At 43.1% G+C, this 20,980-nt stretch overlaps 1 protein-coding gene across 2 annotated transcripts in view; it reads right to left on the bottom strand.

Moving 5' to 3' along the window:
- The window catches only part of B3GALT1 (beta-1,3-galactosyltransferase 1), a 329,544-nt gene extending 314,808 nt beyond the window's left edge, over positions 1-14,736 (bottom strand). The window contains exon 1 of one of the 2 annotated variants that reach the window (XM_083497242.1): positions 14,338-14,736. The gene's annotated coding sequence lies outside the window, so the exon portion shown is untranslated. Of the gene's footprint in view, positions 1-13,717; positions 14,281-14,337 lie in introns of those variants that run through there. The other variant, XM_083497243.1, reaches the window with a different exon arrangement.
- Between the last annotated feature and the right edge of the window lie 6,244 nt (positions 14,737-20,980).

Here is a 20,980-nt window from a genome sequence, read left to right as displayed (position 1 = left end):
ACAATTTCTGGAACTCAGGGACTGCCCAGATAACTCCACTATTATTTTAAAAGAGGCATATAATCAATACTCACATTCAACCCTTTAGGGAGTAATTGAATAAAGCCTCACAATCTTCTCTGCTTCTTTCTTAAGAAGATTTTTCTTATGCCTCTCTTTAGGGGGGTATTTGCTCTATAATAATACAACAGAACACAAAGACTCCATCAGCAGGAGAGGGGTGGTTGGTTTTTTTTAGCAGAAAGCAGAAAGCTTCGTAGCAAAGTTCAAAAGTCTGATCTTGGATATATTTAAGAATATATGAGAGAGGGTGGAGTGGAAGAAGCATTGCATTCCAATGAGAATTTGTTGTGTTTCTTGTTTACATGTAACAATAACCATAGCAATGCCTTTTGAAAGCAAAAGAGGATGTGGGGTTTTTTGTTTTTTGGGGGGGTCTTTTGATACCTAGTACATAGACCGCGGGTGGTGCTGTGGGTTAAACCACTGAGCCTAGGACTTGCTGATCAGAAGGTCGGCGGTTCGAATCCCCACGACGGGGTGAGCTCCCATTGCTCAGTCTCTGCTCCTGCCAACCTAGCAGTTCAAAAGCACGTCAAAGTGCAAGTAGATAAATAGGTACCGCTCCAGCAGGAAGGTAAACGGCGTTTCCGTGCGCTGCTCTGGTTTGCCAGAAGCAGCTTAGTCATGCTGGCCACATGACCCGGAAGCTGTACGCCGGCTGCCTCGACCAATAAAGCAAGATGAGTGCCACAACCCCAGAGTTGGTCATGACTGGACCTAATGGTCAGGGGTCCCTTTACCTTTACCTTACATAGACCAAGTTCAGCAGAAGGAAGACTGGGATCTATCAGTGATGCTCTGGATGCTTTTCAACCAGTTGACAAGGATATTTGATTCCTAATTGGCTAACAATGGCAACATATCAGATTCCCACAGAATCCTGAGGGAAAGTCAACTTTTTGTCAGTCTTGTGTATTATCCCTACACTATGTCTTAGGTAAAGGGACACGGGTGGCGCTGTGGGTAAAACCTCAGTGCCTAGGACTTGCTGATCGTATGGTCGGCAGTTCGAATCCCCGTGGCGGGGTGAGCTCCCGTCTTTCGGTCCCAGCTCCTGCCCACCTAGCAGTTCGAAAGCACCCCTAAGTGCAAGTAGATAAATAGGTACCGCTTTATAGCGGGAAGGTAAACGGTGTTTCCGTGTGCTGCGCTGGTGCTGGCTCGCCAGAGCAGCTTCGTCACACTGGCCACGTGACCCGGAAGTGTCTGCGGACAGCGCTGGCTCCCGGCCTCTTAAGTGAGATGAGCGCACAACCCTAGAGTTGGACACGACTGGCCCGTATGGGCAGGGGTACCTTTACCTTTTTATGTCTTAGGTACAAGCCCATGGCCATTCTCAGTGTTCCCTACCCATGCCACTGACTTCAGTGTTACATTCCAGACAATGTTGTGTCCTGTACCAGCCAGCTTAAATTCAATTAGCCTTCATCTCATCTAAAGAGCAGTCAAAAATGTTTCCCGGGTGAGGATCGCTCCTCCTGCCCTGAATAACTGCTCTCTAAGCAAACCATTCATTATAAACAGACCCCATCTTCTGCGACTAAAGAAAACTAACACTTTGCCAATTGAAAGGCTTTTATGGTACAATGATATTTTAATTATATTGCAGGTGACAGCTACTTAAATGAAAAGCAGCTTCTTTGAAAGTTATCCACACTGTCACTATCTAGATTCTGTTATTATTGATATAATACGATTACTTCTTCAGTATGATGCAGTTTTCGTAGTGTCAACAGAATTGCTGCTGCTTTCTGTACCCCAATTAGATATTTATATATATATCAAGTGGTAGAGAAATGGTCTAAATCAGGCACATCCAACAGGTAGATCGTGATCACTGGATGTCTGTGGTAGATCATTGGTCGATCACCGGCTCCCCCCAAAAAACAAACCTTCCTCCTCTCTGAACCCCCCAAAACAGGGCTTTCCTTCCTAAAAATAGCTCAACAACTTTGACCTGAACAGTCTCACAGTCTCTTGTGAGTTGGCCACCCCTGATCTAAATAAATATTTTCTTCCTTCTCCCACACCTTTTGAAGGCAGGACACAATACCCTAAGAAGAAGACAATTGCAGATTTCCCCCATACCGTGAATATGGCTGATCTCATATGTCACACAATAAAGATACTGTAATTTCGTATAATTTGTATATCATAATGTTTAATTGCTCAATCCACTGTTGTCGTTATTGGGTGTTTTTTTTAAAGCCACACACTTTAGCAGCAATCTATGCATCTCCTCAGAATCAAGCCCCACTGACATCAATGTCCCAGGAAAGTGTACATAGGATTGTAGTCTTTATCACTTATCACTTTATCAAGTTGCCCTTGTGAAATTGGGCTGCAGGTTTCATATTTACTTATTGCTAGTATGCTGATTAACCAGAAAAAAAACCTTTAAGTGGTTTACATAAAATATACATTAAAATTGTTGAAGAAAAACATAGTTAAAAACAAATTAACAAAAAACCCCTAAAAATATAAATAACATCAGCAGTTAAAAAATAGAATAAAGTCATATACTGTATTAAAAGGCACGTCAACTCCACATATCTAGGTAGGTTCAGCTAAACAGAAAAGTTTTCAGTAGCCTCCAAGTACAGTGGTACCTCGGGTTACAGACGCTTCAGGTTACAGACTCCGCTAACCCAGAAATAGTACCTCGGGTTAAGAACTTTGCTTCAGGATGAGAACAGAAATCATGCGGCGGCAGCAGGAGGCCCCATTAGCTAAAGTGGTGCTTCAGGTTAAGAACAGTTTCAGGTTAAGAACGGACCTCCAGAACGAATTAAGTTCTTAACCCGAGGTACCACTGTACATTTAAAAAATGCAGGGGGCAGGCAATGATTGAGGTAAGGTATTCTCCCTCTTCTGTCACATTGTGATGTCTGCTGCCTGAAAGTGCAGAGGAGAAGAGAAGAGAAGAGGGGGATGTTCAAATGGAGCAGCAGTGTTGGATACAACCTGAAAAATCCCTTTCAGAGAGTGAGAGAACGGGAGGCCATTATGGAAGACTTAGAGGACATGCAAGTCAGGAAGCTGGGTAAGAACTCCATTGTCTCTTTCAAATACGAAGAAAAGAACTGAAGACAATTTCTGCCACATATATGTAATTTAAGTTCATTAGTAACTAAAGTAAGGGTTGCAATGTACGCTGCAAGACTGGAGTTCTGCTCACTCAACAGGACTTCCTTTTTCCTCTCCCATTCCCTGCAGCCCCAAACTTCCCCCTAAAACTGCTCTAGAGGGTAAACAGGAAGCCAGCCACACCTTGTCACATCAGATTAAATAAGGCTTTGGTCGGCCCAAAATTCCAGCTGATATGTCTTTCTCTAGGTATGTTAGGAGGGAAAAGCCAGCATAACCTATTTGGAGCTGTCCAGGGTCCTGTTGTGCTTCATGTAAGAGAACTTTGCTCTGACTTTGCCTTCATTGACTGGGCTGGACCTGCTTGCTCTACCCTTACCTACCTATCCCTGTCCAGATAAAGGTGCAGCTGGGCCACAAGACAAAGCTGATGGAAGGCACTCCATGCTACTGAGGCCACCTGAGCCTCAAGTGACAGCAAAGAATCTAGAAGGACCCCCAGGCTATGTATCTGCTCCTTCAGAACAAGTGTAACCCCAGCAAGAGCAGGCAGCCTCCTAACCATCCAGTCTAGGGAACCACCCACTAACTGTCAGGAGCTCGTCCTACACTTGAGTAGGACCCTGGCAGAGATATATGCGCAACTAACATGTTCCCTCCCTCCTGGTCTTTCGTTCGGGAGCTTCAAAAGCTTTCTTCTCTCTCAACAGAGGTCTTCATACAGCTGGTCATCAAGCAGTTTCTGTCCCAAAACTGGGCCTAAGCCCTGTTTGAAATGGATCCAGAAAATCAGTTTCCTGCAAGAGTGCCTGGATCTGGTCCACAATCATCAGCTCAGGGATCTTGCCCAAGAAATTGAGATTGGCAACTATATGCACACTTTCCCCATATGTATTTTTGTATGCATTTTCTATTGGATAACAGCAGCATTTGAATAAGTTTGAGCTGTGAAAGATAGAACTGTATTTCAGTTTGCGTATTGTTTCAGGAAGTGCATATCAGGTAGGCTTGCCTTAAAAAGAGAACCAAATCAGATTTCTGCCCCCAACTCTACTCTTGATAGAATACGATCTGGGCATTTCATTTTCCCCAGTACTTGGATTCTGCCATGCCTTTTCTCTCCCACCACCAGGTGCCTTTTGAAATTGTAGTAAAGCCTCTCATTCAGTCAGCTTTGGGGCTCAGGGTTAAGTTGACTGAGGATGGGAATTATATTTAATGATATTCTAGCATGATAGAATTCTATTCTGTTTTGCTGTGGAGGGAAAGCAGCTGTTCCTACCTTTGGGTTGACGTTAGCTATAAAGATAAGAAATTGGATTTATTTTTTTTTAAGTGTCTAAAGTAAGGAAATGAAAACATAACTCTTCTCTGGTAGAAAAATAGCAAAGAACCTCAATAGGGTAGAGGGTATTCTGATTTTTATGTTAGGTGGTTTACTTTGAGGTTGATGTGTTTTGTTTTAACATGTAATTTACAAACAGGTGGGTATTTTTGATGCATTGTTTCATATTTTAAAGTAAAATTAACCACAGAAGCAACTAAGCTGAATCAACACATAATGAGACCGAAAGATGTTGATATTCACTGAAATGTTTGAAGAGTTCTGCCTATTTCTTCAGTCATCACAAAGCTTACGGAATCAAAGGAGAACACAATAACTGCATGATCCACCTAATTATTCATCCTCCTTTAATTTAGTCATTTATATGGATGCCGTGTGCATGAGCCCAAATATGCTATGCCTCCAATTCTTTAGCCAAAGCAAAATCACACATGCATTTTAAAGCACATGAATCACCACTTAGGTATCTTACTCCTGTCCGTTTTATGTGCATTACTACCATTTACAAGATAATACCTTTCCCAGTTCAAATGTCACCTACACATTCCTTCAGCTAATTTAAGAGTATCCCCTTGACTTTGCCTATCCTGGAATCTAGAAACATAGGAACACAAGTAGCTGGAGAACATCCGGTCAATGGGTCAAATTAGGCCCACCAGGGGTTCTAATTCAGCCTGTGGGACAATTTCCCTCAGCTATGCCCACCAACCACACACATCAGCTGTAGGGCAGGTAAAATTACTACTGCAAAAGCAACAATCAGAAACTTTGAAATAGATTCTCAGTTGTTCTTGCATTTGGTGTCTTTTAAATCTGGCCTCAGAAGCAAGCCCAGCTAGGACTGATTCCTGAGTGCAGCTGATCCCTGCCAGAAGTAGGGCTTGCAGCTGCCCCCCTAAAATTTATTCCATTCAGGAGGTCCCAACTACAAGCTCCCAAGTGGAGCTGAAAACAGTGAGCTTAAATTCAGCACCGACAGCAGGTCCTGAATTCAAGTACTCCATCATTCAAAGTTGATCCAAAATCAGCACATCTGTCATTTTGTAAATAATATTCCACACAATGGAGCTACGATTAGCAACGTGAAATAGAGGACAGAGTAAAAGGATTTGGATTATAATAGGATAGAAGCTGCCAAATGAGCCTTTGCAAAAATTTCTGAGGCTTCTAAATGTGTTTCAGAGATGATCTTGTCTCTCTCATCTCCTCCCACTTGAGACTTTTGATGGATATAAAAATTCCATTATGTTGACCATCTTCTAATTGAACAAATCTGCAGCTGTTACAGGCTTTAGGGTACAATCCTACTCCCACTTTATACTTATTTCTGAGATGTATTGCACTGTTAAAATATGTATGTGTGTGCATATATATATATATACACACACAGAGACACACATGAAATCAAAAGGATAGTTGATTCAATCTATTTTTGGCCCCTGTCTCTTTCATGAGAATTATACACCACCCTCTGAGTGCAGAGAGGACGTCTCTATTGCATGTATCTAAGCTCCGGTGACCATAAACGGGAATCTACTAGGGATGAATGAATTAGTGTATTTGTGGTTCATGTCACTTTTGCATGCACTCACCTATAAGACTGTCCCATCCTGCATGTACATTACTTCAGCATTATTTGCTGCTTCTTTTCACACACACACAATCTACATGAAAATTCACATTTAAATTTCTAAGCACATTTTTCTCCCAGGAGATGCATTTCTAAACGTGATCGTGTGAACAGAAAACATGGAGCATCCCAGAAGTGCAAAAGTTGCTGGATAACCACATTCCTATTTGCACACTAGTCCAGGAGGGGTGGATCAGCAATGAAAGATTGAATCCTCCAACCATTCCTACCGCTATGGCAAAAAATTTACTCATTTGTTGCAAGTTAGCCTAACACTCTCAACCTAGAATCAGAATGTGCTCCACAACAGGTTTAGCACTGAAGTGGAAATGAGCCAACAAAAGGATAACATCAACAAAAACTCTTCCTGCAAAACATCAGCAGAGGCTTGCAGAAGAATGTCATCTCACATGCTTCTTCAAACAGGCTAGAGCACAGAAACAGAAAGCAGCTTTATATACTAACCCATTGGGCTAACTAACTCAATACTGTCCACACAGACTGGAAATGGATATTTGGACAGGGTTGTTTTCCCAATCCTGTCTGGCAATGTTGGGGATTGAATCTGGGAACTTCTGCATACAAGGGAGATGAACTACCACTTAGCTACATCATTTCACCTATTTTGCCTCTCAGGTTAAGTAGCATTAGCCATGGGTGACACTTGGAAAAGCCACCCACCCACTATTGCTGAAGGAAGACAGATGGGAGAATTACCACAGCCAGAGGCATCTCTCTCTCTCTCTCTCTCTCTCTCTCTCTCTCTCTCACACACACACACACACACACACACACACACAGTCAAGGTGGATAGAATCCAAGGCTGGCCAAGTTATTATGGTGCATTGTTTATATTTTATAAGATACCACATATGGTGAGAAGAAAACAACTCTCTTAAGCATTTTAATTTCCATGGCAAAACCTCAAATGGTTTCAAAGTAAACAAATGTGTCCTTCCTTTTCAGCCCAGTGATTAAAATGTGCCCTTGATTAATCAACAAAAGCATAGTAATTGGTCTACCAATTACACCAGTAAAGACTGCAGCCTTACTTGCTGGACATGCCTTGAATGGACAGTATTATCCCTAAGCATTCCATCCTAAAACATGCTTGCTAGCAAGTCAGCTCCATTGAAGATAATGGGACTAATTTATGGGTAAACATGCATAGAATTGGGCTGCACAGCCAGCCCTCTATCTAATTATATTTTTTTAGAGACATAGCCTCATAATTAGGAACAAAGACTTTCTTCCCATCCTTCCTTTCTCCCTGGCTCAGCTCAGAAGCACTCCTGAAAGACACAGCTTTAGGTAGACAATCTATTTGTAATGTCTTCCTGATTGAATATCAGCGCTTTCTTCTGTCACACTGAACTAATTGGTTTCCTGGAAAACAAATTTGCGACCCTAACTTTGCTTCCTCTGCTTCTTTGTTAAGAAATGTTCGTGTAAAAATACTGTGGAATTCCAACGGAAATGAAAAGATGTTTTCTTGCCTGTAGCAATAGAAACTGGATAAGGGGTCAGCCATAGATGTCCATGAGCGGCAGAGGTACCCAGCCTCTCCAAAATGTCAAAACCTCACTTTTAGCACTGTTTCCCAAATTCTAGAGCGGTGGTTTTCAAATTTACAACAGGGAAAACCTTTGCCTGCCAAAGGGCCCTTTTGTATTTGTCTCTGGAGTTGACAACACACAACAGAAACTGCTCAACATTCCCCAGCCACTGGCCTTTGCAAGGGAAGATCAACAATAGCAAAGAAACAACTACTTAGGGCACCTTGTCTATCAGTTAACAAATTTTCTCTTTAAGAAAGCCATAAGAAACTTCCAATGAAGTCCAGGACCCTAGAGGATATAGTTATTGATATTGATTAAAACTGTATTTGCAAAATTTATAATTTTAATAAATATAAATGACTACATCATCTAGGGGGTTTCCTGCAAAAAAACCAAACCCCAAAATCCATCATTTAGTGTAGTCCTTTAAAAAAAAATTAACAGAGGGAACACAGTTTGAAAACCATCATTATAGAAAAATAGCAATAAGAGTTGCAGACTTTTTATTGCAGTGGTAGTGTGATCCAGTTGCTTTTGTGGACCTCACTAGAAGTTCTCCTGACATTTTCTGCATCTACATGTCATTAGTTAACTTCCTATGGAACTTTTCTTTACCTCTTATTTATTGCTCTCTGCATACAAAGGATTTGGGCAGTTAAAATACTGTAATCAAACTGCAACTATGGCACTCAAAATTCCCCTCTTCCCTTCTTATACACAAAGTCAACTGGAAATTCCACTGCTTCCTGAAGACAATCACATTTGCATCTGAATAAATCAACAAAAGAATCAAAATCCAAAGTTAAGAAGCCATCATATCCTCTCTGCCTATATGGCTTTGCTATGTATGCCACACTGAATCCATTCTTTGGGAAAAGGTGGAATATAAGTCTTTAAAAATAAATAAATGCCATTGCAGCTTGGTGTATGGCTTGTAAACATAACACAGTATTTCCAGTTGGTCTTCCAGGTTGTGATGGGACAAAGGGGTGGATATGTTCTCTCAGGTATGATGAACTCAAGTCACTTAAGGCAATATGGGCCATCACCAACATTGTCAGCTAAGAGAAGATGGTAATAGAGAAACCAATTCTCTAACCCTGGGGTGGGGGATCTGTGGCCCTCTCGACAGTACAGGACCACAACTCCTGTCATATTTGTCCATTGGCTGAGCTGGATGGGCTGGACAGAAACATCTGAAGTCCAACAACATCTGAAAGGTCAAAGGTTCCCCACCCCTGCTCTAAGAAGAATGATAAAGAATTTAGTTTGTCAATAATATACAACAAATACATTGAAATATTATTGAAGGTAGCAATACTACAATGGCATCAGTCTCCAGAACCTTCATATACTCTGCGTTTCCACTCTTTCTGGGGGTTGAGACTACTAGATGACAATTGTCCAGCTGGTCTTTTTGAGTTGTGCACTGATTTTGCAAGCCATTACATGGTTCTGCATCAAAACACCTGTCTTGATGTATGTGGAGAGACTTGGATGAAGAATCCAGACCTCAGACTAGGTGGTGGTGGGAGGGCATCAGAGAAATTAGGAAAATGTTCTTCTAACCAAGATCAAAGTTCCTTCATGCAAATGAAGGATAATCTATGCATGTCCCAAAGTAAACCATCAAGTAACTTGGAAGATGTAAGGCAGCAACTGACAGATCAGTGTAGTTTCGTCTCTTGGTTGCCTTGGTAGCCCGTGGGAGGTCTGCTGAGTGCCTGAAAAATGTGCATTTATAAAAACATCATTTCAATGGGAGACATAGATGTCACCAATTAACTTTAGTTCAAGGAGAAGAGTAACTTTCCCATGTCAGTCAGAACGCAATTTTGAAGGGTTCATAAAATTACTAAATTAACAAGAAGAACACCTCTGCACTTCTTAAAAACCACTTTAGCAGTTCGACCTGTTGTATACAAACACAATATTTAAGGGCTTTGTTTTCTCCTGCTGTACCCTTGTAAGTCGCTTTATTGCTGCCAATTTCACCACTGAGATTTTAGTGCTGTGATATAATCTTTATTTGGGCAATTAAATCAGGCAGCAGGTTGGCATGTGCAAAAATGACTGTTTCATTCCATTTTTTAAAAAAGCCGAACACATACATAAATTAATTGTTTACATCCCATTCGTGCAATGAGGAAAATAAGGAAGTTTCTTTTTCAAAGAAATATAGTAGCTTGCTAATTATCCAGGCAATAGGATTCAAATATATTTTCAAAAGAAACTTAAATTTCTTCTACCATTTTGAAAGGCAGAATGGAAACTGAATGCTCTTTTTGACATTTCATACTTTAATGCAAAGACAAAACACAAAAAATATGGCAGATATGCCCTGTGGTAGTTGAGTCATTTTAATTTTTTTAAAAATAGTTATTCTGTAGTAGTAGCATTTACAGCTTTATTGTGGTTAAGTTTGGTGTATTCAACAATTAGAACACAAAGGAGTGTAATAATGTAAAAAAAAAAAAAAAAGTTCTTGATCCATTAAAATAACAATACCATACACTGAGGAAGCAGTCCTGTGGCTGCTTACCAGGGAGTAAGCCTCAATGAACTTGGTGTGCCTTAGTTATTTGATATATCTGCATTGCACACGGTCTTTTAAGGGCTGGCTCCCTACCAGATCCATTTCATTTAGGGCAAAGAAATGCCCCTTTCATCAGGCCTTTGAAATGGAAGCTTTTGTGTTATGAATTACTTTTACGTTGCTTTGATTTTATTCTTATTCTTATAATATCATTCTTATTTGCACCAAGTAGTTTTCAATGCTAGTCCTACTCAGAGCAGACCCACTGAAATTAATACACATGCCTAACTTAGGCCCCTTCGTTTTAATGGGTTTACTCCAAGTAGGGCTAGCATTGTTGACAACCCATTATTTTGTAATTCCAAACGAAATAGCTGCCCAGAGGACCATTAGCTTAAGAGGTAAGGCAATACAATAAAAATAAGGGAGATTTCCTATATTTCTATTCAGATGAATAATTGCGCTGAAGTAAATAGGATTTCCCAAGTGAGTACGCAGGAATCAAATGAACAATGGATTGAAGCCCCAATATACAATGTAAGGCACAAGGAAAATCAGTTTGGGGGTTTCAACCTTGCCTTTTGACCAAACAGCATTTGTCTATGTCACTAAACCGCTAGAAAAAATTGACACTGACTGCACCCAGTGGTGTAGGTCAGGAAAAACTAGAATGGAAGCACTAGGTAGGAATAGAACAAACTGCACACAGCTCTCTGCAACATACCTAGCTACCGAAAAAAATCTTAAATAGATTTCATTAACTGCATCACATCAGTTTAACACTTTTTAAGCACCATATGGCAAAAATTCATAAATCTGATAAAGTACCATTTCAGTTCTGTTTCCTGTAAATAAATATATTTTTCTCTGATAAGTGCATTGCAGGGCAGAAGATTTGTGTTTTATAGGGACCAATGAAAGCATTGAGTATTAAAACCTACCCTTAATATTTACAATTCAGCTATAAAAGCTTATTAGTGCAAAACACAAACATGCTGTTAATGACAACCTGATTTGACCAAAGGATTAAGTATTCTAAAGCCCATTGGTGTCAATATGTAGCTTTCATTAACTTCCCATTAGTTTTTCAACTATTATGAATGGATTTGTGCATCCAACCAAGACACAGTAACCCAGGTTGCACCATGTTTTGGAGGTCTGGGAGTGTCTTGTGGGTTTAAACACTCCATCCTCTTCCCCCTCCCTGATACTTCAATTACTCATCCATTTCTAAGTTGCCCTAACCACAGCTTTCCAATGTAGCATCCAAGTCTGAATCAAGTAAAACATGATTGGTGCTAACACTCAAACAAAGCACAACTTGAAACCATGGTTTGATGTCGGTTTGCAAAACATGAATTATTAGTGAATGCTAACCATGGTTTACCCAATTCAGACATCAAGGGAAAGTGTGGATAGTACAACCTGGAAACAGAGAAGAGAATTCATGTGTGTTAGAGAAGGAGGTCGCATAAGCAACATGGCACATTCCTAGACTTCTAAACTATGTGAGACTTTTCCAGAGCTAAAAATGCCAACAGGGAACCAGATGGTTTTAGCAGAACAAAATACCATCTTAAATATTTGAGCAGTCTCCCTACCATTCCACCACTGGCTTTGAATTAATAAGGCCAAGGTATCTGCAGATCACAATCCATTATTTAACAAATCATTAGAATGGTATGTAGATTAGACTCTACATCAGATGGAAGATCATAGATATGCTACACTTTCCCCAATGTGTTGGTGTTTGGCTGCTAATTACATCAGTGGCACAATGCTTCAGAAAATTTAGAAGCATTAAGCACCATAAAAAATAAAAATAAAGATCGCTCTCGTAATTATGAGGGTTAGCTACTGCTCTATTAGAGAGTTAATGTTTTGCATCAAGGAGTCGTTCCTTTTTAAGAAAGATATGAGAACAACCAATGCATGCTAAGATAACAAAACACTACTAACCAACTCAGAATCTAGTGTTCTGCAGCCCAAACCTGTGCATATTTACTCAGGAGTAAGTTCCCATTGAGGTCCACGGTGCTTACTCCCTAGGAAGTGTGTACAAGATTGGAGCCAACAGAGCAACATATTAGACCACTGGATAAGCTGAAGTTTTGCTTTGTTTTATTGCTTCCAGTCTTCAAGAAGAAAGAACACATCCCAGTAAATCCAGAACTCATCTGGTGAGACCTAAGGTTTGGAAGAATTTAATACTGTGATCCTAACTACGCTTACAAAGAAGTAAGCCCCCCCCCCCCCAACGCAACTGAACTTATTTCAGAGTAAACATGCCAAGAGCAGCACTGCACATTATTATCCGCAAGTCAAGGTCAGGGATTTTGTAATAAACTTTCTGCAACCAAAATCTCAGCCAAGTTGCTATTCTCTTTAAGTAGCTCTTGTGCATGTGTCTTTTGACCACTAGCTTGCTCTTTCTCAGTATGCACAGAGTAGCTTTTTCTGCTTCATTTCTGTATTGCTTTTACCCCTCAAAGAACCACGAGAAGACAAACAGGCGACTGACAGGCGACTGAATTACTTCACCTTACTTCTGAGAAAAACTGCTTACTTTTAGGTTGCATATCTCTAAGGAAAAAACAGGGAAAGTTCTGATGTATCTTTAAGACTTACAATGTATCATGCCAAAAGGTTTTGTGGCTACAAACAACCCACTTTGTTATATTCAAGAGTATACATATGGCTGCAGCCACAATCCAATGCACATTTACTTGAGAGTAAACCTCACAGACTTACTTTTGTATAGGATAGCAAGCGACTTCTCGTCCATGAAACCTTATACCACAAGACCCTTTCTTCAATGTTGCTACAACAGACTAACACCATTACCTCCTCTTGGATCAATATTCATGGAGTTCTTCTTTTAAAAATAATAAGGAACAAGCATCAATGGGTCATCCCATCCACTTCCCAAAGTTGCAAGGTTCCAAATCTACCAACCAACCAGCATTAGCCATCTGCAGAGTTGGGAACAAAAAAAGCCCTTTTCATTTAACGCAATTTCTGTGGGAGAATAAAATCAAACCCAGTCCCCTGCGGAGATGGTTACAAAAACAGAAGGTTAACGCTGTTTTCTTAATTGGCAATCTGTCTTTTAAAATAAATAAATAAATCCCCGCATCTTATTTGGGAGGGGAAAAAAGCAAAGTAACAGCTGCCCTGACATCAATACACTTTGGAAGTCCAACAGTGCAGGCTGGCAAATAATCCGGCATCCCATTGTGGGGAACTGACAGTTCACAGCTGAGAGCCACTGGACTTCTCAACTCTCTCTCTCAGACATGAAAACAAAAGCTTGCTCTTCTCCACCAACCCCCAGCCAAACACACGCCTCCAGTAGTACTCTCTCACGCACGGGAAAAGCTCCAGAAAAGTAGGCGAGCTGAACCCAAAGCGGGGCATCCACAGGGTGGATCTATAGGTATTGGAACCAAGGCAGAGGTGGGCAGGGAAGGAGTTGGGCGGCTGCCTACCTGACTCACCCTAAGGTCTGAGGAGGTCGAAGCTGCTAGGAGAGATCAGTCCAGGGGCTCGCCTCCTCAACTTCGGGCATGGGCTGCGGGGCAAAGCCCGCCAGGCCACGGCTCCAGCTGAAGTTTCGCTTGCAAGAAGCAAAAAGAACCCCAAAACAAGCAAACCCTCTTGCTCTCCAGCAACCTGCGCCCAGGGCATTGCCTTGCCAATACGCGCTTCCCCTCGCCATGCAAATCCTCTTTTAATTAGGCCAATAAAGTTCCATCTTCGGGGCTTCCTGGATGCTCCTTCGTCCTCGCGTTCCGGCTGCCGGCGAAGCCTCCTTGAAGGGCATACGAGCATCAGGGCGGTGCTCCGGAGGCGGCTGGGCGCCTCTGCCCCGCCAAGTGCGCCCAAGCCCTCCAGGCGCCCATGCCGCGCTCGCCCCTCGCCCAGACATCTTGCTCAACGCCCCCCAGCCCAGCCCAGCCCTGCCCGGGAGCGGCCGATCCCCTGCCCTGCGCCGCCCGAGTCCAGCCCTTCCAACAACGGATGCTGCGCGGGGAGATCCTGCCCCTCGCGCACAGCCACAATACACACACACATACACACACATCCAGAAAGAATCCTGCCCGGCGCCAAACCTCACCGGCGGGGCTCGGCTCACGTCCTTCCCTTGACTGGCAGCAGCAGCAGCAGCGCGGACGCTTCTCAGCGGAGTTCCGGCTCCCGCTCGCCGCTTTCCTGCCCGGCCGCCCATTCCGCCAGCATCCCTTCTCCCTCCGCCGCCGCCGCGCCGCCAGCCCCGCTCTCCCCGCAGCTGCACCAGCCGCCGCGGCAGCAGCAGCAGCAGCGATTCACGCCGCACGCCCAGCCAGCAATGGAACTCGGCCCTCGCCGACTGACAAGCGCCGGCAGCCAATCGGTGCCTCCTCGGGCTCCCCGGGAGAGAGGGGCACCCACCAATGGCGGGAGGAGGGCTGCCCGCCCAGCCGCTTCCCCCGCCCACCCAGCCCCCGTGGTCGCCTCCTCGCGTTCTTCTTCTCCCCCTGCCTCAGTCGGCAGCTCGGCTTCCGGGAGAGCGGGAAGGAAGAGGCCGCCGGCTCCCGGTGGGGCTTTAGGGGTCCGCAGCGCCGAGGTGCGCCCGCCTTGCCCGAGGCTACCTTTAAGGTGGCTTCGGCCATCCCCTTCCACCTTAACCGGGGGATCGGAGGGACGCGGCGGTGGGAGGGACCCAGGGTCGAAAGAGAGGGGGCGGGGGACGAATCGGTACCAAAGGAATCACTGCTTCTTCGGGAGAATACCTTTAGAGTAAGCGTTGCACGCAAGGAAGGTGGGATTAGCATCACGGGGGGTGGGGAGTATAGGGCAGAGCTAGCAAAATATGCACCCATGCTGAAGGAAGGTTTGCACCTGCCGCAAGCAGAAAGTGCACCTTTCTGATGCCTTGTCCCTGGTCACTCCAGCCTTCCCCGTTCCTTTCCTCCCCAGCCCCTCTCCCCATTTCCCTTTTCTTATCTGAAAGCTGGTATCGTTGCGTTTCTAATAGGTATTTAGGAATGGGGCTGTGGGGTGAGGGAATGTAGCAGAGCCACTGGTAACAACAAAGGAGAGATTCGTGGCCAAGGATGGAGATTGTCCCCAGCAATAGGGAGAGAACTTGTTTTTGGTTTTTGAGTTTCATGCAACATAGTCTGCTTCTCATTCTCAAAGGCTATGTACAATTTAGCAACTTAGTCTTAGAACACAGTAAGGTTGACTTCACCCAATATGCATTGCCTGTTTGGTTTCATCTACACCTGCTACCCCCCACCCACCCCACTGGAAAACGCCTATTCTCACAGCTGGCATTTGCACATGTGTCGAAGCAGTCTCGGGTGTATACATCACAGTTTCATCATGAAGTGAATGTGCCTTACATTTTCAAATCAGATGGAAGCGGGTTTGAGGGGAAGTACATCCAACAGCTGTATTTCTCAAAAATTACAAGGCAGATAAAAATTGTGGCTAATGTCATAGAGCCATAGAATTGTAGAGTTGGAAAGGACCCAACAATCCAGGAATCATAGCTACAGAATCCTGGACAGATGGTCCCATAACCTCTGCTTAAAAGCTTCCAAGGATGGTGAGGCCACCACCTTCTGAGGGAGCCCATTTGACTGTTGAACAGCTCTTACTGTCAGAAACTTATTCCCAATGTTTAGTTAGAATCTCCTTTCTTGCTATTTGAATCCATTGGTTCATGTTCTACCCCTTGAAGCCTCAGCAAACAAGCTTGCTCCATCCTCCATGTGACAGCTCTTCTAATATTTGAAGATGCCTATTATATCTCCTCTCAGTCTTTTCTTTTCCAGACTAAGCATAACCAACTCCCTCAACCTTTCCTCATAAAGCTTGGTTTCCATACCCTCGATCATCTTGGTCGCCCTCCCGTGCACACGTTCCAGCTTGTCAATATTCTTCTTAAAACTAGTGCCATGTCATATGCACATGGCTTCAAACACTATTGGCGGGGGCACCAGTAATGTGTCCAGAGCCAAATGAATGGGAGAGCCCATAACCAAATATTTATAACAATTTTGGAGTGTATACAATGTCCATGGGTTAAAAGGAAGATGGAACACATACACTGTTATGTATTTCATTGGCTTCAGAACAAAAATAACTTGGAGAGTAAAGCATGGAAGAGAATCCTGTAATCCCTGTTGTCTGGTGACAATGTTAGAAAAAATCTGTTATTTGAGAACTTGTGGATTCAGTTCCACACATTTGTGTGTGTTGATACGCATTTGTCTCACTTCAAGATTAGCACCCTGTATTTGGTGCATGTGTGGTGGAAGTGAACTCCAACTAAGTCATACTCAGACCCACTGAAATCAGTTATCTACTCTGAGTACAGTATGACCAGTATTGTATATTACCCAGCTGTAGCATGTCTTTGCATCCTTTACTGTGTGAATTTGGCAGTATATACTGTATATTTATAGGCACCTGTCAACCATACCACCGCAGGAGAAACATCAAAGTTTTTCTATAATGCTAAGGCACTTGTTCCATTAATATATTGGTCTTTCTGTGAGCATTTAAGCCTTTCGACAACCCTTTGAGATAGGCTAGGCTGCAAGATTGAGACTTGAGCAAGACCACCCAGTGAGCATCATAGCCAAGTGTGGATTTCAATAGGGACAAAGGTGAGGTTCTTCATTTAGGCAGGAAGAACTAGCTGCATAAATATAAGATGGGAAACATCTGGATTGCCAATAGTCCATGTGGAAAGGATCTAGAGGTCTTAGTAGACCACAAGTTTAACATGGGTCAACAGTTTGATGCAGTGGCAAAAGATATATGCTAATAATGTTCCAGACTGCATCAACAGAACTATAGTGTCCAGATCACAATACGTTTCCGAGCACAATTCAAAGTGTTGGTGTTGACCATTAAAGCCCTAAACGGCCTCAGCCCAGTATACCTGAAGGAGCGTCTCCACCCCCATTGTTCTGCCCGGACGCTGAGGTCCAGCACCGAGGGCCTTCTGGCGGTTCCCTCATTGCGAGAAGCAAAGCTACAGGGAACCAGTCAGAGGGCCTTCTCAGTAGTGGCGCCCTCCCTGTGGAACACCCTCCAATCAGATGTCAAAGAGATAAACAACTACCTGACATTTAGAAGACATCTGAAGGCAGCCCTGTTCAGGGAAGTTTTTAATGTGTGACATTTTAATGTATTTTTAATCTTTGTTGGAAGCCGACCAGAGTGGCTGGGGAAACCCAGCCAGATGAACAGGGTACAAATAATAAATTATTATTATTATTATCAAGGGATGTTACAGTCCTGCTCTATTCTGCCTTGGTTAGACCACACCTGGAGAACTGTGTCTAGTTCTGGGAACCACAAGTTAAGAAATATATTGACAAGCTGGAACATGTGCAGAGGAAGGCAGCCAATATGATCAAGAGACTGGAAACCAAGCCTTCTAAGGAACGGTTGATGGAGTTGGGCCTGGAAAACAGGAGCCTGAGAGGAGATATGATAGCCATCTTCAAATATCTGAAGGGATGTCACATGGAGGATGGAGCGAGCCTGTTTTTAACTGCTTTGGAGGCTAGGACGTGAACCAATGGATTCAAGTTACAAGAAAGGAGATTCCAACTAAGCATCAGAAAGAACTTTCTGACAGTAAGGGCTATTCAACAGTGAAAGAGACTCCTATGAGAGGTGGTGGCCTCTCCTTCCTTGGATGTTTTTAAGCAGAGGCTAATTGGCCGTTTGTCATGCATGATTTAGTTGAGATTCCTGCATTGCAGGGGGTTGGACTAGATGACTCTCAAGAACCTTTCCAACTCTACAATTCCATTATTCTATGCTTTAACATCTCAGATTCTTACACTGTGTAATTTATGACAGAAAATTATAAGTTCTCTTAAAGCCTTACAGCTTGAAACATTTTTCAGGCCTGAGGGGACTTAGGATGTTTGTGTACATAGCATGTCAATATAAAATAGCTAAAAGCCCAGCAGGAAACTGCATTTTAAACAAGTTACCGCAATGTATACTGCCGATTCTGTTTAATTCAGAATTAGTTACAAGTATCATCAATATCAACGCCGCGTTGTATGTATTTTGTCAATCCACAGAGATCTGCAGCAACTGTACAGAAATCCAAAGTGCCACAGCAAACGGAACACGAAGACACTTTTCTTCCATCTAGCAACTCAACTTACAAAAACTAAAAACAAAACCTTTCAATCTCTTCAGTAAAAGCACCCCACATTTCTTAAACTGCAAAGCACTTAAAGAGCAAAGCATTGATCCCAGCGCTAATAAAATCCATGGCTGCATGTCAACATTGCTTGGGTTAATTACCCTTGGGTACCGGAGGATTAAAAACAAATGTGTGCAAAGAGATGTCTTAAAGAGAGCTAGCTAGCTTAAGAACAGCAATACACCTTTTGCAAATATAAGATGATCTGCATTGGCAGGAAGACAGGACTCCTGAACAGACTGACAGCAACACCAAAACATGCTAAACTTCATCAGAAGTTGGACTTGGAAAGAAAAAGCCCAGAGGACGGCAAATGAACTCCCAGCATTATATTGGTCAGGATGCAAGTAATAAAAGCTTCCCCTCCTCCCTGTCCAAACACAATAGTGTGTTACCATCATACTCAGCCACAATAGACTCTTATCTAAAGTTATTTATTACTTAAGACAGAGCACCAGGCACTCCTCACCTCAAAATGTCAAAATCTTAGAAGATGATACAAAGCAGTGTCTCCTATACAGTTTTATGGATGGGAAGAGCTGTGAGAGAATGGCTTAGCCCAGAGTCGATGGCAGATAATAAAGATTAGCAGTATAATAACTTGCTTTTTCCTATTATGCTACCGTAAGGAGAAGGGTTCAGGCCATACGCCATTGCCAAGCTTCTGTTGTGCTTTGTAGCTTCCTGAAAAATCTTTCTGCATTTTTAAAAGTCATTTTCCTGTCATGTTTTCAGATAGAACTTTAAATTATGAGGGCAGCACATTTGAAAGGCAACATAACCGGGAAGCAAATAAACTGCACATACGTTGTGTTTTCCAAGCTTGTGATTCCTAAACCAAGATTTCAGTTGAAGGCCTCAGTGCTATACTTGGGAGTAAGCCCCGCTGCAGACTTATTTCTGAGTAGACATGTACAATTGCACCATTAGGATATGATCTTAAAGCCACTTTCTTGGGAGTAAGTTCTACTGACCTTGGTTGGATGTCCTTCTAAGTAAATATGCACATGTGGTACTGCAGTCCTTATTTTATGCTTTTAGAGCAATATCAGAGTTTCTGTCCAGGAAGCTTGAAGGTCCCTCCCTCTTTGACCAGTTCCATAATTGCATAGCTGTTTGTGGGCAATATTCTGAGTGGTGCATGGTAAATGCCTTCTTGTTCCACCAGCCAAAAACAGTCACATAGATATACCATGCAAAATAAATCCTCACACTCATGTTTTCCCCATTTCTGATAAGGTCATTCTGTTCTTTTGCGTGCTCACCAAAAGACCCAAAACAAAAGAATTTTGTTAGGCATTATGAAACTGTGGGACAAACTCTGAATGTTATCTCCCCGGCAGTGGGGTGTCTTTCCTGCTTCAGTTTTCTCCAGTTTCTACAAAGGCAACCGTTGTCAAATTCACACAGCAAAGGATGCAAAAACAGATAGACAAACACAGTCATGGAGTATATTGTTGCTAGGGCAACATCAGGGCCTGCTGGAGTTGGACTGACTCCTTTCCTTCCCAGGGCCAAGGGGGTCTGCCCTGTGACAAGGAAGAAGAGAGGAAATATGTCAAACAGTCCCCTCCTCACACAGTGCAAAATGACACTACCTGCCCTGTGAGAAGGAAGGAGAGAGTGAGAGAGGCAGGGCCTGTGCCCTCTCCCCTTGCCTTTGTCAGGTGCAACTTTTACATATGTGTGTGTGTGTATTTCCGGAAGTCTGTTTGACTTCCAAACATTCAGAAACCAAGGTGTGGCTTCCGATTGGCTGCAGGAAGTTCGTGCAGCCGAGCCGTGGAAGCCGAGCCAGATGTTCAGGTTCCAAAGAACGTTCACAAACCAGAACACTCACTTTGTGGTGTTCAGGAGCCAAAACATTCGAGTTGCAAGGCATTCGTCAACCAAGGTACGACTGTATACATACATACATACAGAATATTTTATTATGTTGCAAAACAAAGTACATATAGCATCTCCACTTTCGATTTATAAAGTCTTGTATCATTTTTTTGTGTTAGCATTTTAACATTGTAAACCACCTTGGGGGCATTGGCAGAAAGGCTGTGTATAAATGCAATAAACAAATAAAACAAACATGAAAGGTAAAGGTAAAGGACACCTGACAGTTAAGTCCAGTCGCGAACAACTGGGGTTGCAGCGCTCATCTCGTTTTACTGGCCGAGGGAGCCAACGTTTGTCCGCAGACAGTTTTTCTGGGTCATGTGGCCAACATGACTAAGCCGCTTCTGATGAAACCAGAGCAGCACATGGAAACGCCATTTACCTTCCCGCTGGAGCGGTACCTATTTATCTACTTGCACTTTTTGGGCATGCTTTCGAACTGCTAGGTTGGCAGGAGCTGGGACCGAGCAACTGGAGCTTACCCCGTCACGGGGATTTGAACTGCCGACCTTCCGATCAGCAAGCCCTAGGCTCAGTGGTTTAGACCACAGCGCCACCCACGTCCCACATAGATACGCATAAAACAAACAGATACACATAAATGTGTGTCACTACAGTTCTCTTCTGCTTCCTGCCTCAGGTG

Source organism: Podarcis liolepis (assembly GCF_965112155.1).
Source record: "Podarcis liolepis genome assembly, chromosome: 1".
Classification (NCBI taxonomy): domain Eukaryota; kingdom Metazoa; phylum Chordata; class Lepidosauria; order Squamata; family Lacertidae; genus Podarcis; species Podarcis liolepis.
Note: the sequence above shows the minus strand (reverse complement) of the source record. Positions and strands in the feature narration are given on the sequence as shown.